Here is a 21860-nt window from a genome sequence, read left to right as displayed (position 1 = left end):
ATACTAACCACTCCATAGTGCAACCACTCTTATCGATTTGGGTTTTAAAGCGTTACTTAAAAATAACTTCGGAAAGCTGTGATACATTTTCGTCCTCCTAAAAGGATGTTCGAAGTGTTCTTTTGATTTTGATATTCCACTGTGGTGTTGTCAACAGTGCTAATGTAGTGAGAGCTAAGCAGGTAGGAGTTAAGAGATACAGACCTTGGGAAATGGGGGGGGGCTGTTTAGAATTATTATTGTACAGTTGCTTATTTTCATTGCTCTTTGAGGATTTTCCCTCCTGCATGGTGTTTTGCCATCTCATTAAAAGAGCAACTCTCAAAGACATCATCCTGAAACACCTGCCTAGCGAAATGGAAAGAGGCAGGCTTTTAAGAGCTCTGGCTTTATTTTCTCTGTGGCTTGACCGAGTTTTCGTGCTTTACCCAAATTGACAGACGCAACTGCAAGTAAAGTGAACTGTTTAAAAATTCAGCTTGCTTGATTTTGCGGACCATGCATTCCCTCCAAGCTAAGTTTAAAAGGCCAGAATGATTGCTAGCCTTTGCTGGTGGCACTGGGGGCACTGGTGGCGTGGGGGTTGTTGAATGAAGGAGCCGGGTTCTCCTGTACCAGGGCCTGTGGGCAAATGATCTGCCACCGTGGGGAGGTGAGGGGGCAGGCTGATCCGAGGAAATAAGAGTTTCTCTTATTTCCTGTTCTTTTCTATATTGGTGGTTAATAATTTTAAACTGTCTTGGCATTTCGCGAGTTATTCAAAGGCCCCAAATCCTGGAGGGTGGGGTGGTTTGTGGGAGTGAGGTGGGTGGGAGAATCTGTCATTCTCGTTTTCTGTTTTGAGAGTAAACATTCTTGACTAAAAAGAAGGTGCAAAACACCTTCTCTCCCCCATCGACCATGGGCCCAAAATTCAGACGATGAGTCCGTGAGGGAAATAATGAACCAATTTTCTAGCCTTTGTTCCGCTTCGGGTTCAAAAAAATATTACGAAAACCATGGGTGACAGAAAGGGCTTTTACAGGGACTTAGACACCTAAAAATCACTTTCAAATAGAATTTCAAAACAGAAACTCCCCAGGACAATTCATATACCACAGCAAATTGGGTGTTTGGGTACTTGGACACTGAATTGCAAAGGAAAGGTTTCTTAAGATAAGCGTTTGTGTTTCAAATTTCCCCCACTTGGCTCTCTATGATAACAGCTTTCATAAATAGCATAGCAGTTGAAACATTTATTATTGGAACAGAAATGCAATTACATGCAGATGTTGTCCTGTGATTCATTGCTTTGTGCTACACACATTTTCAAGCTGGAGGAAGAACAAGCAGGTCATCAAGTAAATGCTCTCGGCTGAGCTCCACCTACTCTCCTGACTTGAGTTATCTCATCTCTTCTGTAAGTGTTGCCACGATCTAGTCCTCCGTGGCCCTTCTTGGCAGCCTGTTTCATTGTGCAATTACTCCAACTACCGTCAAGAATGTCTTTTCATCCAACATAAACGTTCTTTACTTAATCCAAACCTGGTTCTTTCTCCAACATTCCTGTTCCAAGGCAGATAAAAAGACCACCCCATTTATTATTGTTTTTTTTTAGTTTGTCATCGTTTTTGCCTTTTGGTAATGTCACATAGTGATCAGAGCTATGAAGGTGATAAAATAGGACAATTGAGATGGAACCACTGGAGGTGGGATGGGTGGTGATGTCCTTTTGGGTTGTCATTTATCACGGATGGCCTCTTCCTGGAGAAAACTTTTGCATAAATTCTGAGGCTTTAGGGGTTAGCTGTGAAGATGCCAGGTGTATCCGTTTCCTATTGCTGCTGTAACAAATTATCATAAGCTTAGTGGTTTGAAACAGCCCAAATTATTTTTGTACAGGTCTTTAGGTCAGGAGTCCAACACAGGTCTCACTGGGCTAAAATTAAGGTGTCTCCAGGGCTGCGTCCCTTCTGGATACTCTAGGGGAGAATCTGTGCTCAGCTTCTAGAGCTCAGGCTCAGTAGTTGTGGCGCACGGGCTTAGTTGCTCCGCGGCATGTGGGATCTTCCCTGACCAGGGCTCGAACCCGTGTTCCCTGCATTGGCAGGCAGACTCTTGACCACTGCGCCACCAGGGAAGTCCCCCTGCTAGAGGTTTTAAGCAGAGGATGGCATGATCTGATGTATATTTTTAAAAGATGGTTTGGGATGCTCTGTGAAGAATAGACTGTGGAGAGGCAAGGGCAGAAGCAGGGAGAGCAATTAAGAAGCAATTACGGGGAATTCCCCGGCGGTCCAGTGGTTAGGACTCGATGCTTTCACCGCCTTGGGCCCGGGGTTCAGTCCCTGGTTGGGGAACTAAGATCCCACTGGAAGAAAAAGCAACTACAGTGATCTAGTTCAGACGTTCTCAACCAGGGGCAGTTTTGCACCCCAACCCAGCACCCAGGGAACATTTGGCAATGTCTGGAGACACTTTGGGTTGTCGCGACTTGGGGTTAAGGGGAGAGAGTGCCACTGGCATCCATTGGGAAGAATGATTCCGCCCTAAGTGCAGAGGCTGAGAAGCTGGAAGGGTCAGAAGCGAGAGAAAGAAGTAGTCAGAATCGGGATTCAGGGGCGTTTGCACACACAATCACCCATAACTAGGCTTTAGATTTCAGGGCGTTATCAAAGGAGGGAGGGGCCGTGGGGTTGACTGCAAAACAGACTAGATTGGAGAGCGAGGGGGTGCGGGGCACTTGGGGGAGGGAAGGAGAGGTGATATTTAGAGTGCTGGGCTATCCTCCAGGCACCCAGAAAGACACGCTGCAGGATTTTCATTGCATTCCGTATTGGCTCTCTTTTCCGAGTGCCTATGCATTTGGTGTTTATCATGGTCTAGAATTGTAAACCCGGGGAACCCGGGTCCTATTTTCTTCTCCATCATCACTAGCTTGGTGACATTAGACAACTGAGTTAACCTCTCCTTGTCTCCATTTTCACCTGTGTCTAATTAAGACAAGATCTGCTTTATCAACCTCAGCTAGTTACAAAGAACTTGGGAAAAAAATTAAAGGGGCTATATGTGTATATTCTGCTTTGCAAAGTTTTGTTCCCTTTAATTTCATTATTGTAATCCTTCTTTTCAAGGTTTATTATATTTTTCACCAGTAATATTTTTATACCTAAAAGACAATATAATTGATAAATATTTAACAAATTGAGAAGGTAAATTATATTTTGGATTTTATTTCTATGACATTTTCAAGAATTACATAGTCCAATTCTTTTTGAATATTTAATAAGGAGACCAGTATAGTAACATTTTTGGCTAATTTAATTTTATTTATTTCATCAATTTATTCACTAGCACCTGTGTGGAAAGCAGTATTAAACGAACTAGGCCAAAATAGGGTCCCTCTTGCCTTCTGGGCACTTGCAGTAAATGTGAGTACCTTGCCATTCTGGGACAGTTCTCATAATGTAGAGAGTAGGGGTCTGCAAAGTATAGCCCAAGGTTGGCTGCCCTGGTTTGTAAAGAAAGTTTTATTGGAACACAGTCACGCCCATTCATTTACATATTATCTATGGCTGTTTTGGACCACAGTAGCAGAATTGAGTAGTTGCAACAGAGAAGCTTATGGCTGGCAAATTTGAAAATATTTACTATCTCGCTCCTCACAGAAACAGTTTGCTCACTCCTGACCTAGGGCACTTAGTCTTTTGGAAATTTCTGCTTTTGCTTCTGAATTTGCTCTGATTTCTTATTTCTGAAAATGTGGATCCCCAGTAAAGTAGTATTCTGAGAACGCCTATTTTCCAGTGCTTACATGGCTAATACCACCATACCAAAGGCTTTACAAGTAAAAGTGCTAAGCTGCCAGAATATATTCAACTTATAGGCTAGTATTACCTCAATATAGTTTTTCTACCATCCATTTTGTAGACCTTTCATTCCAATCTTCTGTTTATCACTGTTGAACACAAGCTTCTTTCTTAACGTCATTTTCCCCCAACTCTTCAAGGTCACTTTGAATTATAATACAATCCTCTGAGGTGTTAGCTATCCAATTTGGCACCATGTGCAAATTAAATCAACTTGCCTTTTATTTCACCACTCAAGTAACTGATAGAAATATTCAGAAGAGCCTGCCTCAGGACATACTTTTAAAATGTCACTGTTTCCCTCAAGGTTCAGCCAGACCCACTGATAATCTGTGAGTCCACATTTAAGCTCCCACTCTTCTAGAAATTGGATCTGGTCAGTGATTTCCAAACTTCAAATGCCAGGCATTATGCCATAGGGGTCGTGAATATGTCCACTGAATGGCTCCGTCCCTCCAGCCGGATGATTTGCCATAGCTGTCATGTCTTCATTCGTCACGTATTCTAGTTCTCCTGTCTTTCTCTGAAGTTAAGCAGGGCCAGAGGACTTGCTCTGGCCAATGAAAGGTGAGCGGAAGTTTGTGTCCTTTATGGAGTGAAGTTTTGAAAGGCACTTCATGATTCACCAAGTCCCTGTTTCCTGTCTCAGCAGCCGTGGAAGTACGTGTTGAAAGGAACCTTCATCAGCTTGGGTTCCTGAGTGACTATGAATAGGAGAACCGGCCCTAGTGATCTGCATAAGTGTGCAGCGTGAGTGGGAGACACACCTTTGTTGTTGTAAGCTACTGAGATCTGGAGGTTGCTTGTTACCAGAGCATAACCTCACCCATTGTGCCTGATACAGCTCTTGAGCACCATAACATTTTTCTAGAAATCTCCGTTAAAGCTAGGGACCATTCTTTTTCTATGTATCCTTTTCTGTGTGTATCCCTCAGAGAACCTTATCCATTGGGCACACCAATTAAATGTTTAGTGCATAGAAGTGAATTAATAATAGATTAATAGATAGATAGCTGGCTAACATATTTAGGGAATCTTTTTTATGCTTTTCCATCCCATTCATATATACAGAACTAATGATAAAATAACTCCATGTACATCCAGCTTCCTAAGTATCTTCAAGATGTTTTTCAGTTGAACATGCTGGCCCCCCTCAACTGTGAGATAAAAGGACATTGTCATTATGATGGAGGCATCCAGTTTTACCTTTCCCTGATATTTGCTTCATTTGGCTCAGCCCAGGTCTAACAAGTGTAATCATGGTAAGGCCAGCCTCTGACCAGTAAGAGTAACTTGCACTAACTATAGTGAGAGCACTAGCTTGGACATTTGCCTATTAGTATTTCTATACTGAGGTGGAACTTCAATTAAACATGTTTGTGTTATAAGAAATTTAGGGAAACATTAGAGTTTCACATTCCATAATACAGATGTGCACAGGCTTTTCTTCAAGGTTGTTAGCTTCATGAAGGGGGGACATGCCTCACTTGCTCATGGTTGTATTCCTAGAACCTAGCAGAATGCCCGGACCATAGAAGCATCAATAAATATGTGGAAGGATTTTTAAAAATCGCATTCGGTACTTTCCGTCGTCTGTGAGACACGCACCCATTTTTATTTCCATTTTGGAGGTGAGGCTCAGAAACATTATAAGCAACTCATGCAAGGTCACACAACCAAGGGACGGAACCAGAATGGAAGCATCTTCTGCCTCTAAGGCATTTGCTCTTTCTTGGATAGTGTGGTACACTCAGGGTTCAGTAGAAAGAGCAAACATTCTGTAGTCTGATGGACCGAGATTTGAATTATAGCTCAACTACTCATTAGTTATATGTCATTGGGAATTTCTCAAATCTGTCCCCTGATGTTTTCTTTAAACCACAATGATATTTTCTCCCCTTCAAATCGGTCTTGTATTTTATTTAGTCTCCCATAAGTGCTATTTTTTTGGCATGGTGTAATTATTCAGCTGTAAGTACTCTCTCATTGGGGTCCTCTATGGTTAGGTTGAATTCATGCTGCTTCCGTGACCCAGTCTTTCCCAAACCATTTCTTGAGGCATCCAAAATGGATTTAGCAGAGGGTTATATTCCCTCTTTGAAACAGGCTACTTTCAGATCCAAATTTCGTTTTGACCTTCCAATTCAATAATTATAGCCTAAGACATTTTATGTTTAAAGCCTAAATGATTGTTTGCTTAGAATTGTAAGAACAAATTTGGAGGCCAGCTTAAGGCACTTAAACGTTTAGCCTGCCCTGGAAAAAAATGCATTCTTTGTCTTGCATCGACATGTTAATAAAGTCTAAAGTTCCTGCACAAACAGAACTTGCTTCCGCGGGAATTATGAGAACCTAAAGGGTGCGGGATCATAAATGGACTATATTAGTGAAAGCCATTTACCTAGCATGACACACAGAGTTTTATTTAAGATTGATGAAAACCCAATAAGTAGGAAACACTAATATTCCTTCCAGTGGGGCAGTCAAGATGAGTCTTAACTTGATATAATAGAAATGTGTGTATTGTGAACAGAAGAACGTGTGCAATATTTGCAAAGTTATATTTTCGTAATATTTTTTAACCCAAATTTGTATTCAATAGAAATACGCTTAATATCTCATTTTAGGATCATTCTGGAGTCATGTAAAGGCAGTCATTTTAGCAGTAATTTATGACTTTATAAAGAGTATTTTAATCAGTTTGTGTATTGCCTTTAAACTCTCTGGACATGTGATTCCTAAAAATTATACCTGAACATGGAAAACTGCCATTTTAATGTTCTTCTGCCTCTTCAAGTTGACTCGGTTTTTGAAAATTCTCTTGGAAGTAAATTCTAGAAGATCTGGGATTTTGGATCTGCCACAGGTGGATCCCGAGATTTTGGACCAGTCACTTTGTCTCTGTGAGTCAATTTTGTTATCGTGAAAAGGAAGTAATAACACACACTTTCTATGGAGATATGAAGAGAAATTGTATGGAAAAGTCTTTACCCAGTGGAAAATGCAATCAAAGAGCAGTTACTCTTCCTGCCCCGTGTTTTTTGCACTCTCCCGCTCATAGCAGAAACCCTTCATCATTGGCTTGTGTTGGTGCTGGCTTCCATAGTGTGTAAACATTCATTCTCTCCCCTTTCCCAAGCAGAGACCTAAAACGCAACACTGAGCTATTTTTGCTAAGATTGGCATTACTCAAGGAGCAGTCAACCAGTGGATGAAATAGGAACAAATGATTCGTTTTAAGATAAGTTTCATTTAGCAGGCAATCTTCACCTCCAACACTCAGGTACTAAGTCTTGAGTCTGTACTTCATATTGAGACTTCAGTGGAATTGGTTAGACTTTAAAAGAATTATTACTTTCCTCCATGGTAGATAAATGTAGGGCGGAAGAGCCAATTATTAGACAATTGATGTGTTACACACTTACATTTAAAAACTGTTTTGAGCCTAGAGTTAGACCTTCCACAGAGTACTTTTAAAGATACATTTTCTTATCTTCTGAAGTCTAGGAGGTTGTTTAAAATTTTTTCCGTGTAATTATGCAGATTCACAAGTCTTAGATTTCTTTCCTGAAACCATCAAATAACACTTCAATATGTGGGCTCAGGAGGGTTATTTCGGGGAATAAATAGATGTCATTATGTGTCATTTCGCCCATCAAAAAAAAAAAAAACAGTAGCAATTACTGCATTGTAAAAGGAGTAAACTCAAAATGATCTTATTGCATAATCTACTAAAGGCCTGGGAAAGTTGAATAACTCTTAGTTACTCTGCTCAAATAAGGCATTGGAGTCTTACTTGACAGAGGTTTGTTCGTGTTCTTTTCCCATCACATGTTCTATTTGCTTCTTTGAAAATCATTTCAAGACAAGTTATATCCTATGCTTCGGTTTTCCTCTCTACAGTGTCTTTATATAATATAAGGTCGGTCATAGCTCATGATATAAAATACTAGCTGTTGACTCACACTAGAAGAGCCAATTTTACAGACTGCCGGGATAAAGATGATTTTAATTAAATCGCACAAATCCCTTTGTACTGCAACCAAACCATACGCAGGCTGGCTGACTCTGAGCCATTCTGGCGTGTGGAGAGTTAACCGGGTTACCGGGCTTCCTAGTTAACTTCTTTCACCAGGAATGCAATTCGTGTTTACCTATATAAGGAAACCTGTTAGGCTGACCTGAGTTTGGCGGATTTTTGCGCTGACTGGGAGGTGTGGAAGCACACAGCCTGGAGAGGGGGAGTGATTCCGAGCTGGACAGAGCAAGCTCCCTGAACGCCCCAGTCATTCAGCTGACCCGAGGCAGCCTGCTTGGAGGACCTACAGGTTCGCCTCTTCCAGATCACAGTTGAGGAACAAAAACCCCGTCCTAGGAAAAATGGGGAAGCCGGTGAGTCTTACCGATCTCTCTCTGCTTGCTTCTGCTAAGGGGCACGCCTCATTGCTCTCACCCAGGAAGCAAAGGGAGAGGCGTCGCTCAGCCTCTCACTCCACAGCTCCTTCCTGAACAAACACAATGCTTCGCAAATACCTCCAGACAACTTTTCCTGCCTGTTTTGTACCCCAAGAATCCACAGAGGCAGTGATTTTCGCTCCTTAGACATTCCAGAGAGTGTTTTTTTTACTAGCCAAGAGTTTCTCTCCCACCGCGATGAGCAAACTTTCTCATCTTTGTTGCACTCTGAAAGAGTGGAAATGAGCCCTGGGGTGCTTTGCGAGAAGGCTGAGTCCCCCAAGGAAGTAATAGTAAATCTAAGTGGGGTTCTTAAAACCACAGGCAGTGTGATAGTCTGCAGAAGTGCAATTTGTCACTAAAAAGGCAGTCTGAAGGTATCATTTTTCATTCATGCGGCAGCAAAATCCTTGCATCCTGCACATGTAATAAAGGACACCTTCTGAGACACTGAGGAAAGAAAGAAGCCGAGCGGGGCTCTTTGTTCTAGACAATGTAAAGAAGCCCACTCTTGTATTTTGACAAGTAGCGTATGTCTATTTATACATAAGGCAAGAACGATGAATAAAGGCTTTATGTCAAAGGCATTGCAGTCGATTGAGTTAAATTTTGGCTCTATTCTATATGTAGACAAAAATTGAAATCTGAATGTAATTAAACATGGAAATGTGAAAGTGTTTAACAGACTTGCAGGGGAATTTTAGTAATACTCGGGAATGGTCAATTATCAGAGGCAACTGAGTGAGAAAGAAGAAAAAGCTATTCCAGCTGAGTTCTGGGGCGTAGGTAAAACTTTTGAAAAGAAAGTCGATTTTTTTTTTTTAATAGTATAGCCATCCAAAATGGTTTTGGAATTGGGTACAAATTTTTATTTTTTTATGGCAAGGTGGTTTTGTTAATTGAGTGAGCTTGGATAATTGTTTTGAACGATTTGACTGTTCATCTCGCAGAGAAATATTGTCGTTTTCTGTCGCAGCGACTTAATCCTAAGGGTTTGGGGAGCAGGCAAGTGGCACAAAGACCCAATTTCCAATTTCTCATATTAAGAAATTATTATTTTTTAATTAATTTCAAGAGAAGTAATCAGCGCAAGCAAGCAGATTTGAGAGAATGGCCACTTTTTTAAAAATTGCAAGTCATGGTCCATTCCCTAGTGAGGCTATTGGTTCAATACAGGGATTGGCAACTGCTTATTCATAAAAACAAAAGCTATGGCCAGTTTTATTTAGCGCTCTCGACTTGAAAAAGCCTTACTGTTCGCGGTAACACAGTTTAAATGAAACCTGCTCACCTCGATGGGAATGAAACCGAGAAAAGCAGTGTGTGTAATACAGTAGATGTCTTAGTAAATAAAATTAATAACACAAGCAGCAGAACTGAGAAGACTAATGCAAATGTTTTAAAGCTTGTTATCTCCTAGGTGCTGCTCAGAAAAACAGGAGTCTTGATATTGTATTGCTTTTGATGGGAATTAGCAACCCAGGAGACACAAAACACCATTTTAAAATACACGGTTAATAACAGATGTTTACACCGGCTTGTCTCACCCTGCCGAAGAGATGGCCCCAAGCCAAATCAACTAGCACGTCTGCCATTTTTTCTGTGAGTTGATATGTACGCAGTTATTATACACTAATTACATCAACAGCCAAAGGAATATATAACCAGAAAGATAGATAAGTCTCCTAGGGTGAGGAGCGCTGGGGGTAAGCTTGGGGTTTGGGGAATCTCCTGTTTCGAGTTCTCCTTGCCAGTGTCTTATGAATTACTGTCAATGACTGGGAGCCCTGACTCCTGAATCTACTTACCTTTGGCTCCTCAGGCAGCTCATTTGGGGGCAGTAATAGTGATTATTGTATTTAACACCTGGCCATTAATAGAGTTCCAGGAAGATTCCTTCTTGAAGATTAAAGTTATTTCAGTGTCAGAACTAATCCTGCAATGAGAGGCAGGTAGGATGTGGTGGTGTTGCATTAGCTCTTTTCGAGTCACTGGTGCTGCGTGCTTGTGTGGACGTTGGAACCATTCGGCAGCCTCCTTAGGTCTGTGAGATGTTAGTAAGTGTCCTGGTGAAGGAGGATGAAAAATCCTGGGGGCGGAAAAAGAGAGTAACGGAGCATTAATACGGTCCTTTGCTGATGTGTGTTGTGACTCCCCGAAAAAGTGCAGCATATGGAGTATGGTTTGCTGCCAATTTACCTGATGGCTCCATTTTTTCCTGATCATCCCGAGGAACATTCTCTAAGGCAAAGCTTCCCAACAGATGGGCCACAGAGTACTGGTAGATGATCAGTGGGTTGCAGACATGCCCAGGACTTGATCCCTCTTGGCATCTGGGTCATCTAGCTGTGCCTGGGCTGGGCGTATCCCCCTGAAGGCTATCCGTGGACCACATAGCTTCCTCAGTTTGCCCCAGTATGTTGTACAGATAGGGTCAATTGCTATATCTGTCATGATGTGTAAAAGCTAGGAAACCGTCTTTGGCAATCCAGGCCCAGAATACAGATAGAGCCAGTCAAAGTTCAACTACACGGTGTTAACCCGAGCCTTGGGGCTCAATGTGATGGCAAATACCCTAATTTTTATCATCTTTCATGCTACGGTGGGGATGTCAAGGTCCTCTGTATGTTATCCAGTTTTCCCCCTTTATTCTATAAAGAATTTAAATAAGTATTTGTGCGTGTGTTGCTGTCGTCGTCATTGTTGTTCTATTCTTAAAGATCTCCTGGAAAGCTGATGGCAAAGTGTTTCCTCCCGGGATCCTTTCTAACGTTTTGTTATCATTTATACTTCCCTTTCTCAAACTGCTATCACAGTGTGTTTGGCTGAGATTCTCCTGCTGCCAGTGTGGCCTAGTCCAGAGGCAATGACATAAAAGAACCTGGTTTCAGAAGTTATTTATCAATTGTAAATTCTTTCCTTAGACCCTGTACCAAATTTGTACACAGCATTCCTATCCCTGGTGAACTTTCTCTGGCTTTCTCTGCCTACCATTTGACATCAATTACCTTTTCAAAAACATTTTGTGTTATTAATTCCTGTTACATTCATTCAGCAAATATTTATTGAGTGCCTTTTGAAGTCCTATGCTAAGTACTCGGGAGGAAAAGCGGGCATACAAGAGACAGATGAATTTAAACCAAATCTTCATGCAACTGATAGCATTTCCGCAAAGAGAAGTCTCATTGCCTGCACGGTGTGCAGCATTTGAAGTATGATTTGCTACAAACTTACTCGACCACTCACTTTTTTGGCTGATCGTCCTGAGGGACACTCTTGAAGTCAGAGCTTTCCAGCTGCTGGGCAGAAAACAGGTAACACACAGGTCAAGATGTTCATGCTTTCTGGTCACTACCAGATGATTTCCAGGTCAGAACGTGTCCGGTAGATGCCCTGCAGAGCGTCTCCTAGTGACAGGGAGCTGGATGATGCCTATTTATATTTTGCTGATGTATTCTTCAAGGCCACATTTTCTTGGATTGTCAGGGGTTCCTAGGGCACCACATTAAGAAGAGAGGTTTCCAGAGTACTAGGTGACTCGAGAGCTTTTATACTGGCTTTTAACCACTGGAAATTACTAATTGTCCAGGGACAATTCTTATGAGGCTGGCAGGAGCACCATGCTGTTACTTGTAGGGTTGTAGATGTGAGGCTCAGAGTCAGGGACCGCGAATCAATAACTGCTTTGCGCCAGTAGGATTTTCCAAGTATCTAGGACATTGGCAAAACCAATTTAAAATCTATTTATATTTGAAGAAAGCTTGGCTGGCGAGGTGATAGACGCGACTAGACTAGGACTTCTAGTTAAATGTAAAAGTACATTTCCATTGTTTAATTAATTGCTTGCAATCACATGGAAGGGAATCTTCTGTGAGTGAAGCTTTCGGAGAAATTAAGTTACAGTTTATGTACAGTTGCCCAGGGTTCAGTTAATTTTGATTTTTATTTAAAAGGAAAATGAAAATGACTAGCAGTGCTTTGTGGAATGTAGCATTCTCAGCTATGCTGGCTGCTTGATAGCTGGATCTGCATAAAGATTGGCTCCAACTGCACACACTGTCTTGTGAGTTGCTCTTCACTTGTCTAAACTTGAGACAGAGATGAAATTAAGCAGAACCCCCTCAATTTGACAGTTTGAGTTTTAACACGTGACAGAATTGGAATTTTGGTCAAAGAGCTCGAGCCAGGAAATCCTGCATTATTTATAGCTATTGTTCTGCAACAGAGGCCTTGGTTATTTAAACCAGAATTATTCCCCCCTCCCCCATGAGTATCTAATTGTGCAGCTATTTCGATCTGTACTGACAGAGTCATCATGTATTGCCTTGGGGAACAAAACAGTACATAAACTACTAGAGAACAGATAACAAGTTTATTCGAACTGATATACTTGGCTTAAAGCTAAGAAACAAAAGAATAGCAGTGTTTCCTAAGTTTCTTCCAAAGTAGTGGATGGTGGCTTTGGCTAAGTCATCTTAAACTTCTCTGGGATTCAATTTCCTCATCTATCACTGGAGACATAAATACACAATTCACTGGACAGTTATGAGTATTGAAAGCACCTAGCACAATGTTGGGCAGGAGGCCAATCAATAAGTATTAGTTGGATGTGAAATGTGTCGGGGTGGATGAGGCATCCTCGAGTAAACAGTTAAGGGGTGGGGACTTCCCTGGTGGTCCAGTGGTTAAGACTCCGAGCTCCCAATGCAGGGGGCCCCGGTTCGATCCCTGGTCAGGGGACTAGATCCCACATGCCGCAACGAAAGATCCCACGTGCGGCAAAAAAAAAAAAAAAAAAAAAAAAAAGGCAATTAAGGGGTTGAAGAAGTAGAAGACGAACACTGGTGTCCCATATGTCATTTTGCCCACTCGGTGATTTTAAATATGCTTTTCACTGAAGCATGATATACTTTCTAATGTCTTGTACCAGGTCCTCTTTTCTAATTTGTGTTACCTGTTTGTCCCCTGTAGGTTTTGTGTTTGAGACTCTTGTTCTAAAGGCTTCGGTAGCAATCTATGTTATCTCAAACATAAGTTTCCCCCTTTTAAGGTGTTTTCCCCAAAGTAACACATTTTATAAGCAAAACAAAAAAATACTCATTTGGTACGCATTAATTTGACAGCTTGAAAGCTTTCCAACAGGAGTGGTGGGAGAGATTGGGCTAGTAAGTTCATTGATAAAATCCACTTGTTTTATTAACAATAAGTAGAAATCTCCCTGGCTTCAGTTCATAACAGTGGTTTTCCAGGGGTCTTGAGGATGGACTTCTCTAAGGTGTTATGCCCCCAAGGTTATCCTCAGATCCCATTCTCTTTCTCCCACTCCCCACCCATCACATCCCACCCCAGTGGAATATAACATTTAATCTGATGTCGCTCCTAGGATGTGGACGGGATGTGTCCTGTGGGCTGATGTGCCCTGCCAAAAGTTCACTCCTGGCTAAGGCAAGTGGGGACCGTACGGTGTTGGTTTGATGAGGAAACAGGGCAGCTGTATGAGTCAGCTCAGGCTGCTATAACAAAACAGCACAGACTGGGTGGTCAAATCCCAGACATTCATTTCTCCGAGTTCTGGAGGCTTGTAGATAGCCGTCTTCTCACTGTGTCCTCACATGATGGAGAGAGAGCAGTCTCTCTTCCTCTTCTTACACAGGCACTAATCCCACCATGGCGATCCAGCCTTCATGACCTCATCTGACCCTAGTTACCTCCCAAAGGCCCCATCTCCAATATCACCGCACTGGGGGTTCGGGCTTCAACATACGAACTTGGTGGGGGGGGGGCACAATTCAGTCCACAGAAGTGGCTTTATCAAAACGTAGATCAAGTGACTCTCTATTTCTGACTTATTTTCACTGAACTTGAGATAACCTCTATTGTAAGATACAGCATTAAGAAAGAAAAAATATTCTTCCATTTAGACCCTAACAGTGTTTTCTTAACATTGAAGCATTTTATGCTACTTTTATTGAAAGGATTCTTCTAGGCTTATTTAGAGCAATGTTTTACAAAAATCATGTATTCCTCCTGTGCATACATAAAATGGAAAATATAGTCAGGATAAACTTTTTAAGATTCCAACTTTGCTAAATCACTTTTCATTTGGAGTTGTCATGTGTGTGCTTTTCTGCACGATGCCATCATGTTCTGTGCCAAAATACAGCATTTCTTTTTAAAGAGCTTCTCTACTGTCTCTGAGTCTCTACCAAAAGGTAACAACCAGAACTATGTTCCTTCCTCAAATGGTCCTACCTGGGAATGCAGTTATCCCTTCATACCCCCAGGAATATCCACCAAGTGACTACACTTGTCAGTGTGCTCATTCTTTAGCCCTTCTGACACATTTCCACAAATGTGTTAAGAACCAGCACTCTTGGTGGGTTCCATTGATCTCCTAGGTATCTGTCCAGACGACTCTCCTCTAGTCCCACCTGAGCCCTAAGAGGATCTCTTTCTGGCCTGGAGGAAACCTTTCCTCCTTTTCATTTCTTTGAGAGGCTTTGCCAAGCATGTGACTTCTCTTCTCCTAATGTGGGGGGCTTGTTTCAAATAATGCCTAGAACTCAATAGAAGTGAGAAAAATATGAACTTCTATGACCAAGAAGGTTCATGGGTGGGCAATGACAATTATATCATGACTGCCCCCTGGGCAGCAACAAGTGTAAGATACGTCCCAATGTCAGCCTTGTTAAACTGGAAAGCATTTCCCCTGAGAACTCAGGAAATAGAGTGTATCTCCCCCATCCCACAGGGATGCCTAAAATCTCAGCATTATAGAATGATTTAATTGTCTTTTAAGGTGTCAAGAGTGTTTTAGTAGAAATTAATGGCTCTAGAGAGAGCAACAATTGTAGTTGCCGTATTTACTGCTTTGGCGTGGGTTTCTTTCCCATTAAGATGAAGTCAGACAGCAAGAGCCTGTGAAGATGGGACAAGGGATGGGATAGCGATGAGGATATGGGAATGGAAAGAAAGCAGGAAAAGAGAAAAAAAGGAGAAGCTCAACATTCATTCAACAATATTTATCAAATTCCTGCTTTGAACCAGGCATCACCCTACGTGCTAAGACCGAAGTGGTGCCTGCACTCAAGTACATAACAGTCCAGTGTAGGAGACAACCGTTGATGACATATCATGCAAACAAGAGTAAAAGTCTGCCTAGAATAAAAGCTATATACTTATATGTTGCCATGAGATTGTACTGGGAGGATTTAGATGATCAAGGGAAGTCAGGGAAAGCTTCCCCAAGAAAGGGGTGCTTCAAATGAGAGGTAGTAGGAAGGGATGTGAGTCAGTGTTTGGAAGGGTAGGAAATGGCCAGACTGTATCAGGGGGTTTTCAACAAGGGATGACATTTGTCTTTCAGAAAGACCACATTGGCAGCATCCTGGAGACTAGATCGGAGGGCATCAGAGTGAATGTGGGTGAGCCTAAAAGAGGAGTCCAGGGAAAGACGATGTCTACTTGTACTAATATCGTGGAGGTAGACAGGAAGAGAAGTGGGTGGCTTTCAGTTATATTTCACAGGTGAAATAGACAGCAGTGGGTAATGAATGGGACATGAGCGATGATGAGGGACCAGGAAGCGTCAAGGCAGACTCCCAGGAATTTGGTCCACCTAACTAGAGGAATAGTGGTGTCATTAATGATGTAGGGAACAATGAAAGTTGACCTGGTTTGACAGTAGAGAGAGGAATCATTTGTAGCCTGATGCAGTGGAAGATGCACGAGCTTTGGGGCCGGAAGTCCTGGCGTGGGTTCAAGTCCTCGCTCATCCATTTACTAGCTTTGTGATGCTAAGTCTCTCTGAACCTCAGTTCTCCCATCTTTAAAATGAGGGGAATTCCGTGGAGGCCCAGTGGTTAGGACTCCCCGCTTCCACTTCAGGGGGCACAGGTTCGATCCCTGGTCGCGGAACTAAGATCCCGCAGGCCGTGCATCACGGCCAAAAAAGAAAAAAAGAAAATGAGGCCGTAAACACCCACCTCACAGGGTTGTTGGGACAATCAACACAACTTCAGATATGGTCGAAGGTCCTACCTACATGAGTTACTATTATTATTCCAAAATCGACCAGCAATGAAGCCTACAGGAAGAGTGGCTATTTTCAAGAACTTCCGAGGGGGTGGGGTGGTGTGTGAGAGTTTTGACAGCTGAGATCTCAACACTCTGTAAGTTTACCTTAGTGAAGTTTCGCCTTGTTGATAATGTACAGGGCAGCTATTGGCTTCAGCTGTCCAGTGAATTCCTTCTATTTCATTCCAACCCCCTCTCCTCCTCTCTCTCAGCCTGGATTAAGGGATCCCATATAGGAATAAGCTACATTGCTTTTCTCAGCTGAGATCCCTTATCACTTGTAAGAGGACTATGGGATTTAGGAAAATGTAACCCGAGAGTTTGCACTAACAGATGAGCACAGTCGATTAACTACATACTCCCTGTAGGGTTTGGGTGAAGGCTTTCCCATTCTGTTTTTCTAGCATCAGTTTAGCGGGAGCATTTTATACGACATATGTAATTCCGCTGCCCTTGAGTGACCTCAGCGAATTCCATTCTGGCTTCCAAATATTCCCTCGTTAAAGGGAGCCATTAGACGGTGAAAGCTGCAGCCATCGGGTTAGGAAAACGCTGCAATGAGCAGGTGAAAGGGCAGAAGGGGTTAAGCCCCCCCCGTGGAAACCAGGTATTAGCGTCCCTCTCTGCAGGTGCTCTGGCGTTGTAGGATCCTAGTCGCTACCAAAAGTCTCCCCCTGTCGCCTGGTTCCACTTCTTTCCCTCTGTTCTTGACCCACTATTGTCTCTTTATAGCCACATTTATCTCTCACTGAATTATCAGAAAGATTAAGTGTCCCATCCAGACCCCATTCAGTTATTTTTCCACGCAAGAAACACTTATTTTCATACAGAAAAATGGGTGGGAGAGAGTGGGAGCCATTTTATTTCATTATTTCACTTGTTTGGGTGGAAGAATGTGACACATTTGTATGACTTTTCGGATAACCAAGTTGTGCTTGGTTCTCCATCTGGATATTTGAGAGTTTACTGTATACACCCAGGCAGGGATTTGGGTGTGTGGGAGGAGTGGAGAAGGAAGTGGAGTGGAAGTTCTTAATCTGAATTAGAAGTCTTAGGCATGCTTTTTTTTTAAAAAAGGAATTCCTTTATTTATTTATTTGTTTGTTTATTTATTTATTTATTTTTATTCATTTTTGGCTGTGTTGGGTCTTCGTTTCTGTGCAAGGGCTTTCTCTAGTTGAGGCAAGTGGGGGCCACTCTTCATCGCGGTCTGTGGGCCTCTCACTGTCGTGGCCTCTCTTGCTGCGGAGCACAGGCTCCAGACGCGCAGGCTCAGTAGTTGTGGCTCACGGGCCCAGTTGCTCCGCGGCATGTGGGATCTTCCCAGACCAGGGCTCGAACCCGTGTCCCCTGCGTTGACAGGCAGATTCTCAACCACTGCGCCACCAGGGAAGCCCCAAGCATGCTTTTAAGACCTTCCTCTTTCCACTACCTTCCCTGCCTTTATAATTTTTTCTCTGTGTGGTCCATTTTGATGCAAATGCATTTCAAGGTATAAGAGCAATTTAAAAAGGCGATTCTAAATCCGAATTGTATCTCCCAGAGGAGCTGCCTTTTCACTTCATAAAGACCCACTTGGCTTTAGTTTTGCTGAGTTCAAAGCAGGAGCACTCAGTAGAAACTTCTAATTAGCATGTGCAATAGTAGTTGGTCCAAGTCTGGATGTTTGAGGAGTCACAATGCAGTAGCAGGAGCTAGACAGTGTCAAACCAGAGAGAGTTCACTTTGTCTGTGAATGTAGTGACCTGCCAATAGTAAATCATTTGCCAATAGTTCAAAGATAAAGAAGGAACCTGGTAGAATGATCCAAAGTGAAGGTTGCAGCAAAGAGAAAGCACATCAGACATTACAGTGAATGAAAAATGGTGAGAACTTCTGTTTCCAGGCCCCCAAATAAAGCTCTTGCAAAGATAAAGATGTGAGCTTTGCACACCATCAGGCCTTCTGATCTGTTTATCCTGCTCAGGAAGACTGAAATTGGGGAGGAGGAAGGTCTCCGCCAACAGATTGTAGGTCATAAATTAGTTAATAAAACCTGTCCCGTGTTATCTCTGAAGCAGTCTATTTTATATATACTTGTCCATTTGATTTATTTGTTTCTCTGCTTACTCCAGGCTGTATTTTGGTAGCATAAGTCAATATGTGAGTTTTAGATTATACAAAAGTTTATTTTTAAATGACCTGCCTTCTGTGGGGAAAAGAACAGTTGTGTGTGTGTGTGTGTCGTATATAACTTATTGCTGTTGATCAGGAGTTTCACAGTTAACTTTAGATGTCAATATATAACACTAGTAATTCCAATGAAACGTGAATATTGTTATATGCCAAAATATATTTATCGTAAAATTAATTTTTATTGCTGCTTCCAAGACCTTTTCAGGGCTTATATGGTTCCTGTAGAATATTTCCACATACTACTGTTAGTACACCCAGTTCTTGTTTTATCTATTAGAGTCACTATGGATGATATAGCGACACTCTACGTATCTATGTATGTATCTATGTATGTTACATGTATACAAATGTATGTTTCCCTTTGAAAGTTGTAGCCATTGTTGACTGATTATTTTTAGGTCGAGTGAAACATAAGAAAAGAAAAGGTCACTTTTTTTTTTAAGACCAAATGTGATGATTTAGAAGTCATGTGGAAGTCCAAAGAGGTCAGGGGTAAAACAAAGAAAGGAAAAGAAAAAAGAGTATAAGAAAGAAAAGAGTAGCAGGAGATGATAGAGGAAAGGAGGTCTCAAAGCAACAGAAATCTACTCTCCCCTCCCCAGCCAAGTCCACCCTCCATCTATAAACAAAAGCCTAGCAAACAAGCAGGTGGAAGACAAAGGGATCAAGAAAAGAAGGGGCAAGCCACAAATTGCTAGAAAATACTGGGGACCAAAGAGAGAGAGAGAGAGAGAGAGAGAGAAAGAGAAAACAAAACACAAAAGAAAGGGTGAGAATGAAACTTCACGGGAAATGCTTGCAAAGTTAAAGCAAATGGGCAGGAAAAGCCAACTACAGAAGTAAGTAAGAAATGAGGAGGTAACATTAAAAAATCAAGAAATATGATACGAGACAAAAATGGTCATTGTGCTTGAGTCGGTGGGGCTGAGAAGACATTGTTCTCTAGGTGTCTTGATAAAAAAGAGGATTAGATGGCACAGAAATGAAAGCGGGCAAGTGATGGAAGACAGCAGGAATCAGGTGAAAGGGGCACTATTCTTCCACGTGACAAGACAGCCAGCCAAGGGGTAGGTGCCAGAGACTGGCTGCGGAATAATGTCCTGGCGGGGTTCATCCCGGTGAAACTGACCCCTAGAAATGGCAGGGCTTGTCTGGTTTTTGTAATTAGTCGTATTCTGTAATAGTAGTGTGAACGCAGTTTGCTTTATTTATTTATTTGTTGGCTGCGTCGAGTCTTAGTTGCAGCATGAGGGATCTTTCATTGCGGCATGCAGACTCTTAGTTGTGGCACGCAGGGTCCAGAGCACGTGGGCTCTGTAGTTGCGGCAGGCGGGCTCTCTAGTTGTGGCATGCGGGCTTAGTTGCCCCACGGCATGTGGGATCTTAGTTCCCTGACCAGGGATTGAACCGGCGTCCCCTGCATTGCAAGATGGATTCTTAACCACTGGGCCACCAGAGAAGTCCCCGCAATTTGCTTTTTAAATGTCCCTACTCAAAAACGCCAGTGTAGCAGGAATCCCGGCTCCTTAGCTCTGAGGTGCTCCAGAGCTGGTTGGCTATTCCTGATTTAATAAATGATTATTCTAGGGCAGTGGCCCTAGAATTATTCTAGCCTGGTGGCCTAAAGAGTTAATCCTCCAAATGCCTTCCATACTCCCGGGAGTCATTTACTGAGCCAGAAGAACCTGGCTTAATATTTATTGAACGCTGTCAATTTCTGAAGGGGAGTGGGAGGGAGAGGGTGTCTTTTCTGAATCCATTTCCACTATCAAGCTTTACCCAAGTACCCGATGCTTGACTCCCTAACTGCGAGGCTTAGAGAGCCTGTGCGTGAAATTCCAAATCCAGTCTCTTGTGGGTTTGGACTCGCTCGTTTATTTTTACTGTGCTTCGCTCATAATAACTTATGTTTGTAATTCAGCAACCCGAGGAATTGTCTTTATGGCACGTTCGGATCTTACAGTCAGTCACACGCTTCAAGGTCCATTTCAGGAAATGAGTTTGACATAGCATGTTAACGGTGAATTATTCATTCTTACCTGCAGCAGGGCATGATGTTCAGAGTGGCCCGGGAAAGCTTACTGGTTGTTGAGTCAACGTTACGCAGCTGTATTTAAAACTCCAGTGGGCAGTTCTGAAGATGGCAAACTTTACTTTGATACCGTGCCATAGCACCTCCATTAGTGCCCTGGTTAGAATGCAAACATCTGCTCGCTTTTATTGCCCATGTGTTACTTAAGATGGTCTGTTTCTTGATGACGTAAATCACTGGAATCAACTGACTATTTTTAAAGACTGTTTTAGTGTTTCCCTGAAACCATCACTCTTTACATTTGTTTAATAGATCATGGACCCTTTAGGTACACAAAAATTGTAAAGATCGTATTTTCTACCTTCCTGATCTTTTTCAAGGATGACATTATGACTCAAGGACCCTGGCCTGCTGTGGAATGCGTTGTCTTTGGGGGTTGTGTGCGCCATAGGTTTACATCAGCACATGAGGTCAAAAGAAACCTCACATTTTCATTCACTGAATATGGGACAGTGACCTACTGGTTTGTGCTCACCGACCATGGCTTTGTGGATTTGCCTAGTTCAGTTTGCCCCGCAAGGGTTCGCTATTTCCTCCCCTGCATACTTATGTTACCCTGACGTGTGCCAGGCAATCTATTTGCCCTCCGGGCTACGCTCGTGTCCAGCACAGATAAGCTTCAGGGCAGCAAGGACCGTCACTTAAATTCCAACAGACTGGCTGTATTCCAGGGCCTCTTGGTGGGCAATTTTATCTTACTTTTATGGCAAGTAAGGGTTTGAAGCCAGTGGGACTGCTCAAGAAAATGAGATCCATGAAACAAAGAAAGGCTCTACCGATGGGATAAATAAAACCCATCAATTATGATCCCAGATTTGAAAAAAGACTGGCAAAAGGTATAATGAATACTATAATGGCTCTCCCTAGCCCACTGATTGGAAAGGCTTGGGAGGACATATCTGTACATACTGGGTCCTGTACCTTGTAGAATGTTACAAAATAGGCCAGATAGGTGAGAGCTCTCATGGCATTCCATAAAATATGGCTCTTAATCAAATCCTAGGATTGCATGGAGGCAGGAGGTTTCCATGGAATTCCCAAGTGAGAATATTGGAAGATGATAATTTGAAGACTGTGAAAGTTCCTGAAATTTGCCAAAGAATTAAGACAAGACTAATTAGGAGCTCTGAGAGACCAGACAGAACAAATGTGGAAATATTTGGTTGTAATGATTTCTATTTGTTTCTTATTCTTTCTGGGTTCCAAATATTGAA

The 21860-nt window shown here is 42.3% G+C and overlaps 1 protein-coding gene across 1 annotated transcript in view; it reads left to right on the top strand.

The window, feature by feature from the left end:
• Window positions 1–2567: 2567 nt before the first annotated feature.
• Window positions 2568–21860, top strand: part of MID1 (midline 1) — a 397732-nt gene continuing 378439 nt past the window's right edge. The window contains exon 1 of the mRNA XM_082375669.1: window positions 2568–8240. The gene's annotated coding sequence lies outside the window, so the exon portion shown is untranslated. The remainder of the gene's footprint in view (window positions 8241–21860) is intronic.

This window comes from Balaenoptera borealis, assembly GCF_965194805.1.
Source record: "Balaenoptera borealis genome assembly, chromosome: X".
Classification (NCBI taxonomy): Eukaryota; Metazoa; Chordata; class Mammalia; order Artiodactyla; family Balaenopteridae; genus Balaenoptera; species Balaenoptera borealis.
This window is presented reverse-complemented; position numbering and strand designations above follow the sequence as displayed.